Source organism: Dromaius novaehollandiae, unplaced genomic scaffold (genome assembly GCF_036370855.1).
Source record: "Dromaius novaehollandiae isolate bDroNov1 unplaced genomic scaffold, bDroNov1.hap1 HAP1_SCAFFOLD_36, whole genome shotgun sequence".
Lineage (NCBI taxonomy): Eukaryota > Metazoa > Chordata > Aves > Casuariiformes > Dromaiidae > Dromaius > Dromaius novaehollandiae.
This window is the reverse complement of record NW_026991446.1, coordinates 876,878-885,630: the sequence shown is the minus strand read 5'-3', so window position 1 is coordinate 885,630 and position 8,753 is coordinate 876,878.

The following is an 8,753-nucleotide window of genomic DNA, read 5'->3' as shown; positions in this document are numbered from 1 at the left end:
GGTCTCCCCCAAAGAATTTCCACTGGCAATAGTCTTAGAGGCTGTCACGGAGGATTCTGAACATCCCATAGTGCTAAGTTTAGGGCTGCTGGTAAAAATGACCTCACTACCTCAGCAAGCAGCTATTGGCCTGCCACTTGCCAATCAGGCACTGAGGCAGAAGTGAGCTCAGAAGCGCAGGTAGGACTCATGGCGCTCTGAGTGCCTCATCAGGCACTGAGGTCAAAGGGACCTCACAAGCACAGCCAGCAGCTCTGGGCCTGCCATGGCGCATCAAGCATGGAGAAAGAAGGGAACACCCAAGCAGACCAGCAGCCATGGGCGTGGCAGTGCATGCCCATGCATGCAATGGCATGCAGGTCAAAGTGACATCATAAGGCACAACCAGCAACCATGGGCCTGCCACTGCCCTTTTTGGCATGGAGACACAAGTATCCTCACAAGCAAAGCCAGGAGGCATGGCCCTGCCACTGGCCTATCAAGCACAGAGGCAGAAGCAACCTCACAAGCAGAGCGAGGACTGATGGGCCTGACTGGCCTACCAGGCCGTGAGGCAGAAGTGACGTGACTATCTCATCCAGCAGTGGTGGGCCTGACAATATCATTTCAGGCAGTACAGGTAAATACAGGTTGAGTGCTAACACAGAACGTTGAAGGACCATAACAGAAAAAAGGCACTTGGAGGCCTGAGCACTGGAAAAAAGGGCACTAGGAGGACATGCACTGCAAAAAATATGCACATGGAGGACACTATACTGGAAAAAAAGGCACTTTGGGAGCCTGCATCGCAAAAATAGGCACTTGGAGGCTGCTAGACTGGAAAAAAAGGCACTTAGATGCCCCTTCACTGCAAAAAAAGGCACTCAGACAGCAGTGCACCTCAAAAGGAGGCACTCGGAGGCCCCTGCACCACAAAAAAAGGCACCCGGACAACAGTGAATCACAAGAAAAGGCACTCGGAAGCCCCTACATCACAAAAAAAGGCACTTGGAGGCTAGTACACTGCAAAAAAAAGGCACTCGGAGGACCATGCACGGCAAAAAAAGGCACTCGGTGGCCCCTACAGCACAAAAAAAGGCACTCGGGGGCTGCTACAATGTGAAACAAGGCACTCGGAGGCCCCTGAACCACAAGAAAAGGCACTTGGGGCCACTACACCACAAAAAAAGGTACATGGAGGACCACACCCCCCAAAATAACAGCACTCGGAGGTCCCTGAACCACAAGAAAAGGCACTCGGTGGCTCCTACAGCACAAAAAAAGGCACTCGGGGGCTGCTACAATGTGAAACAAGGCACTCGGAGGGCCCTGCACCACCAAAAAAGGCACTCGGAGGCTCCTGCATTGGAAAAAGAGGCACTTGCAGGCCTGTACACTGGAAATAAAGGCACTTGGAGGCCCCTGCACTGGAAAGAGAGGCACTCGGAGGCCTGTACACTGGAAATAAAGGCACTCGGAGTCCCCTGCACCACAAAAAAAGGCACTCGGAAGCCCCTACACCACCAAAAAACGCACTTGGAGGCTAGTACACTGCAAAAAAATGCACCCTGTGGCTCCTACAGCACAAAAAAAGGCACTCAGTGGCCCCTACAGCACAAAAAAAGGCACTCGGAGGCTGCTACAATGCGAAAAAAAAGGCACTCGGATCCTGCTACACCGGAAAAATAAGGCACTCGGAGGGCCCTGCACCACAAAGAAAGGTACTCGGAGGCTGCTACACCGTAGAGAAAGGCACTCGGAGGCCCCTGCACTGGAAAAAAAAGGCACTCGGAGGCCAGTGCACCCCAAAAAAGGCACTCGGAGGCTGCTACAATGCAAAAAAAGGCACTCGGAGGCCAGTGCACCCCAAAAAAAGGCACTCGGAGGCCTCTACACCACAATGAAAAGGCATTAGGAGGGCCTTACGCTGGCAAAAAAGGCACTAGGGGGCATCTACACTGCAAAAGAAGGCACTCGGAGGCCACTACACTGGAACAAAAGGCACTCGGAGGCCAGTGCACCACAAGAATAGGCACTTGGTGGCCTCTGAACCACAAGAAAAGGCACTCAGAGGCCTCCACACTGCAAAAAAAGGCACTCGGGGGCTGCTACAATGTGAAACAAGGCACTCGGAGGGCCCTGCACCACCACAAAAGGCACTCGGAGGCTCCTACACTGGAAAAAGAGGCACTTGCAGGCCTGTACACCGGAAAAAAAGGCACTCGGAGGCTCCTGCACCACAAAAGAAGGCACTCAGAGGCCCCTACACCACCAAGAAAGGCACTCGGTGGCCCCCACATTGCAAAAAAAGGCACTTGGAGGCTACTACACTGCAAATAAACGCACCCTGAGGCCCCTGCACCGCAAAAAAAGGCACTCGATGGCCCCTACGCTGGAAAGAAAGGCGCTCGGAGGGCCCTGCAGCACAAAAAAAGGCACTCGGCTGCCCCTACACTGGAAAAAAATGCATTTGGTGGCCCCTACACCACAGAAAAAGGCACTCGGGGGCCGCTACAATGCAAAAAAAGGCACTCAGAGGCCCCTACACTGGAATAAAAGGTACTCGGAGGCCAGTGCACCACAAGAAAAGGCACTCGGTGGCCCCTGCACTGCCAAAAAAGTCAATCACAGGCCCCTGCACAGCAAAAAAAGGCACTCAGAGGCTGCTACAATGCAAAAAAAAGGCACTCGGAGGACCACACCACAAAAAAAGGTACTGGGTGGCCCCGACAGCACAAACAAAGGCACTCGGGGGCTGCTACAATGTGAAAAAAGGCACTTGGAGGGCCCTGCACCACCAAAAAAGGCACTCGGAGGCCCCTGCACCACAAAAAAAGGCACTCAGAGGCCCCCACATTGCAAAAAAAGGCACTTGGAGGCTACTACACTGCAAAAAATGCACCCTGAGGCCCCAGCACCTCAAAAAAAGGCACTCCGGTGCCCCTACACTGGAAAGAAAGGCACTCAGAGGGCCCTGCAGCACAAAAAAAGGCACTCAGCTGCCCTTACAGTGGAAAAACAGGCACTTGGAGGCCTCTACACCCCAGAAAAAGGCACTCGGTGGCCCCTACACTGCAAAAAAAGGCACTCGGCGGCTGCTACAATGTGAAACAAGGTACTCGGAGGGCCCAGTACCACCAAAAAAGGCACTCGGAGGCTCCTGCACTGCAAAAAGAGGCACTTGCAGGCCTGTACACCAGAAAAAATGGCACTCAGAGGCCGCTACACCACAGAGAAACGCACTCGGAGGCACCTGCAACAGAAAAAAAATGCACTCAGAGGCCCCTACACCACAAGAAAAAGCACTCGGCTGCCCCTACACTGGAAAAAAAGGCACTCGGAGGCCCGTACAGCACAAAAAAAGGCATTTGGGGGCTGCTACAATGCAAAAAAAGGCACTCGGCTGCCCCTACACTGGAAAAAAAGGCACTCGGAGGCCCATACACCACAAAAAAAGGCACTCGGAGGCCCCTACAGCACAAAAAAAGGCACTTGGGGGCTGCTACAATGCAAAAAAAGGCACTCGGAGGCCCCTGCAGCAGAAAGAAAGGCACTCGGCGTGCCCTGCACCAGAAGAAAAGGCACTCGGGGCCACTACACCACAAAAAAAAGATACATGGAGGACGACACACACCAAAATAACAGCACTCGGAGGCCCCTACACCACAAGAAAAGGCACTTCGGGGCTGCTACAATGTGAAACAAGGCACTTGGAGGCCCCTGCACCACAAAAAAGGCACTTGGAGGCCCCTGCACCACAAAAAAAAGGCACTCAGAGGCCTCTACAACACCTTCCACTTCCCTATCAGACACAGAGGCTGATGTGACCTGACAAGGACAGGAAGCCGCCTGGGGCCTGCCAGTGGCCTATCAGGCACTGGTACTTCTGTGAGCTCACAAGCAGAGTCAGCAGCCATGGGCATCCCACTGCCTGATGAGGCACTGAGACCAAGGTGACCTCAAAATGCAGCCAGCACGCAGAGGCCTGCCACTGGCCTATCAGTCACTCAGACTGCTGTGACCTCAAAAGGACAGCCAGCAGCCAATGGCCTCGCACTGGCCTATCAGGCAATGGGACTGCTGTGACCTCACGAGCACAGCCAGCAGCTGTGGGTCTGCCACTGGCTATCAGGCACTCAGACTGCTGTGAGCTTAAAAGGACAGCCAGCAGCCAATGGCCTCGCACTGGCCTATCAGGCAATGGGACTGCTGTGAGCTCAAAAGCACAGCAAACAGCCATGAGCCTGCCACTGCCCTATAGGGCACAGAGGCTGCTGTGACCTGACAAGCACAGCCAGCAGCCAGGGGCCTCCCACTGCACTATAAGGTACAGAGACAAATGTGACCTCACAAGCACAGCCAGCAGACAGAGGCCTCCCACGGGCCTATCAGGAATAGGACTGCTGTGACCTGACAAGCACAGCCAGCAGCCATGGGCCTGCCACTGGCCTATGAGGCACTGAGGCTGCTGTGACCTCACAAGCACAGTCAGCAGCCAGTGGCCTGCTGCTGGCCTATCGGGAACGGAGGCTGCTGTGACCTGACAAGCACAGCCAGCAGCTATGGGCCTGCCACTGGCCTATCGGGCCATGGGACTGCTGTGACCTCACAAGCACAGACAGCAGCTTTGGGCCTGCCACTGGCCTATGAGGCACGGAGGCTGATGTCACCTCACAAGCACAGGCAGCAGCCAGGGGCCTCCCACTGCCCGACTAGGCGCTGACACTGCTGTCAACTCAGAAGCACAGTAAACAGTCAGGGGCCTGCCACTGCCCTGTAGGGCACTGAGGCTTCTCTGACCTCACAAGCCCACCCAGCAGTCATTGGCCTCGAACTGGCCTATCAGGCACTGAGGCTGCTGTGACCTCACAAGCACGGCCAGCAGGCATGGGCATCCAACTGCCCTATAAGACACTGAGGCTGCTGTGACGTCACAAGCAAAGCCAGCAGCTGTGGGTCTGCCACCGGCCTGTCAGGCAATAGGACTGCTGTGACCTCACAAGCACAGCCAGCAGCTATGGGCCTGCCACTGGCCTATAGGGCACTGAGGCTGCTGTGACCTCACAAGCATGGCCAGCAGGCATGGGCATCCAACTGCCCTATAAGACACTGAGGCTGCTGTGACGTCACAAGCAAAGCCAGCAGCAGTGGGTCTGCCACTGACCTGTCAGGCAATAAGACTGCTGTGACCTGACAAGCACAGCCAGCAGCTATGGGCCTGCCACTGGCCTATAGGGCACTGAGGCTGCTGTGACCTCACAAGCACAGCGAGGAGCCAGAGGCCTGCCATTGCCGTATAAGGTACAGAGACAAATGTGACCTCAAAAGGCAGCCAGCAGATGGGGCCTCCCACGGGCCTATCAGGAAATAGGACTGCTGTGACCTCACAAGCACAGCCAGCAGCTATGGGCCTGCCACTGGCCTATGAGGCACTGAGGCTGCTGTGACCTCACAAGCACAGCCAGCAGCCAGGGGCCTGCTGCTGGCCTATCAGGCTGTAGGAGTGTTCTGACCTCACAAGCACAGCCAGCAGCTATGGGCCTGCCACTGGCGTATACAGCACGGAGGCTGCTGTGACCTCACAAGCACAGGCAGCCGCCATTAGCCTCCCACTGCCCTAGGAGGCGCTGATGCTGCTGTCAACTCAGAAGCACAGCCAGCAGGGGGCCCTGTAGACTAACTTATGAGGCACTGAGGCTGCTGTGACCTCACAAGCACAGCCAGCAGGGGGCGCTGGACACTAACCTATGAGGCACTGAGGGTGCTGTGACCTCACAAGCACAGCCAGCAGTCATGAGCATGCCACTGCCATAGGAGGCACTGAGGCTGCTGTGACCTCAGCAGCACAGCCAGCAGCCATGAGCCTGCCACTGGCCTAGGAGCCACTCAGGCTGATGTGACCTCACAAGCACAGCCAGCAGCCATGAGCCTGACACTGGCCTCGGAGGCACTGAGGCTGCTGTGACCTCACAAGCACAGCCAGCAGGCACTGGCCTGCCCCTCGTATATCAGGCACTGAGGCTGCTGCTGTTGTCCGAAAAGCGGATTCGTTGCCCGGTGTGCAATAAGCCAATAATTACACACTCAGGAGAGACATTTGCTTATTTATTTCAGAGTTGCGCAAGCCTGGGTGCTCGGTCGTTTCCCACAAATCAAGCACCCCCCCCCCCCCAACTTTTCAAGTAGCATTTATACAAACAAATTGCCAGATTTGCAATTTTCCCTTTTACACTGATTGGTTAGTGATTTCTTCATTCCCCGGGTCCCACCCCTGTCTCCCAAGGTCCTGATGAGGGGAGATCAATTAACACTGCCCCAGCAGGGACAGTAGGTGTTATCTCCCAAAGTCCTGACAAGGGGGAGATAGTCCAGACCCCTTAATTAACATTGTTTCAGCAGTGAGAGGAGGTTTTGCTTCCCAAGGTCCTGGTGCCCAAGCAGGCCTTATTTCAAAGCCTTGACATCCTCCCTTTCGGAGTGTGGGGCACAGGAATGCAAACTGCTTGTAACTCCCTTATCTTTCCAGCCTGCACCAGCTCTGGGGCCCTTTCTTACTGAACTAGGAGTGCGGCCTAAGGCTTCAGCAAATTTAGCTACTCATGAAGCAAGTTTTATCTAAGTGGCTACCTCTAGACCACTTCAGACTTAATGTTAGAAGTTATCCTAATCTACCTAGTTCACGCATTCCTTCTGAGCTTCCCAGGGTTGTCTTGTAACAATTCCCCCCTTTGAGACTTATATGACCATTTTCATATTAGTCTCACTCTTTTAAAATCTTTCCCATATTAATTTTGTACAACATCTACAAATGCATTGAATCACTACATAAACGCATACAAAAACTACTAACACCATTCCCAAAATTGTTAAACACTTTTTAACCCATGAGCTCACGTCAGGGAACCAGGAAGTCAACCATTTCCATGTTTCTTCAAATCCAAAAGAGGTATCCTCTTTCTGAACCCCATGTAAGATTTCAGTCTGCTTCCAGATTTCATTTAGATCGGTAGAAATTCTCCCGCTTTGATCCACATATACACAGCAACTAGTATTTATTACTGTACATACTCCTCCCTGAGATGCCAATAACATCTCTAGAGCCATCCTGTTTTGGGTAGTTATTTTAGCAATTTCTGAAACCTCCTCTTGTAAAGCTGCAGTGGCATCAGAGGTTTTATTCCCTATTTTTTTCAATAACTGCTGAAATATTTACTATTGCTTTTTCAAGTTCACTCACTCCCAGTTGTGGAAACAGCCACCTTACGAATGACTGCAACCTAGTAGGTCGATCTATTACAGGATTATTGACCCTCTTTTGTCTCCTTATGAATGTTCTTAGCCAGGATTTTTGGTATTTATTACTCAATTCTTTTCTTATAGTAACATTAGGGATTATTGCCCCTAAAGTACATGTCCCTGACCAATTAGGAGGTAGCACTTTTCGTGCCTTGTTTCCACACAACCAATACCATCCACTACCTTTTGGAACACGCCACCCATTTAGTTCCTTACTTGGCCACTTATAACCTATTCAGGTATCCGAGAGCAATCTTTATAACCTCCTACCTTAATGGCTCCAGTACAGTTGATCGGTTGCTTTCCATAAAGTATAGTTTTCTCCCACCATTTATTACTATTATTACATCTTTGGATACATTGATAATAATCTCCTGTCACACTCTGGACTTCCCATTCCTGTTTGGTTGTTTCATAGGCACTCCAATTAGTGGGAAGCCCTTGTTGGAAAGTTCAGGGAAGTGGGTACACACCCAGCAATCCCTCTGGTTAACTATCTTCATAGATTTCGTAATTACTTCCAAATGGAGATTGTGACTCCAAAATCCTTCCTGATTCCCTTTAATTGTTTGGCTCAGGTAACCTAGAAAAACTAACCACCACATTTCTCCCCTGGTTGTTAAGGAGAACATCATTTTTACACAGATACCGTAACAACAATATTAACCCTATTCCTAACAAACAGATTAAAGCATTTTTTCCCTGAATACAATCTAAATTTAAAACCGATTCGCTTCTAATACATCTCCTATATCTTTATATATTTTTAACTTTAGAGGTCGAACTTGTTCAGCTTTCCACGTCTCTCGAGGTACTGCTTTCACTCGGGTGTAATCTAAAAGTATAACTGGATGTACCTACGGAGAGAAGAACCTTTGCCATAGACAAGAGATAATCACTTAAAATTTGATCACCCTTAACGTGCATTTGAATTTCATTTCCAGTTAAATTTACAGTGTAAGGTTTGCCATACAGAATCTCAAATGGACTAACTTTCTCCCTAACCCTTGGGGTTATTCTGGTTCTTAATAATGCCAGAGGTAAAACATCAGTCCATTTCATCTGAGTCTCCTGACACAATTTTCCTACCTGTCTCTTAATTGTTTGATTCATTCTTTCCACTTTTCCACTGGATTGTGGCCTCCAGGGGGTATGTAAGTCCCATTTAATTTGTAGTATTTTTGAGATTTGTTGTACTATTTCTGCTATAAAATGAGGTCCCCTATCTGAAGAAAACCCTTCTGGTACCCTAAATCTTGGTATGATTTCTTTTAATAACATTTTCACTACCTCCCTTGCTTTAGTGGTACGACACGGGAAAGCCTCAGGCCATCCTGAAAAGGTGTCAACAATTACCAACAAATATTTATATCCATTACATCTTGGTAATTCAGAAAAAATCAATTTGCCAGTAATCCCCAGGCATGAAGCCCCTTTTTACTTCCCCTGGGGGGGCTTCTTCTGAATCTTGGGATTAT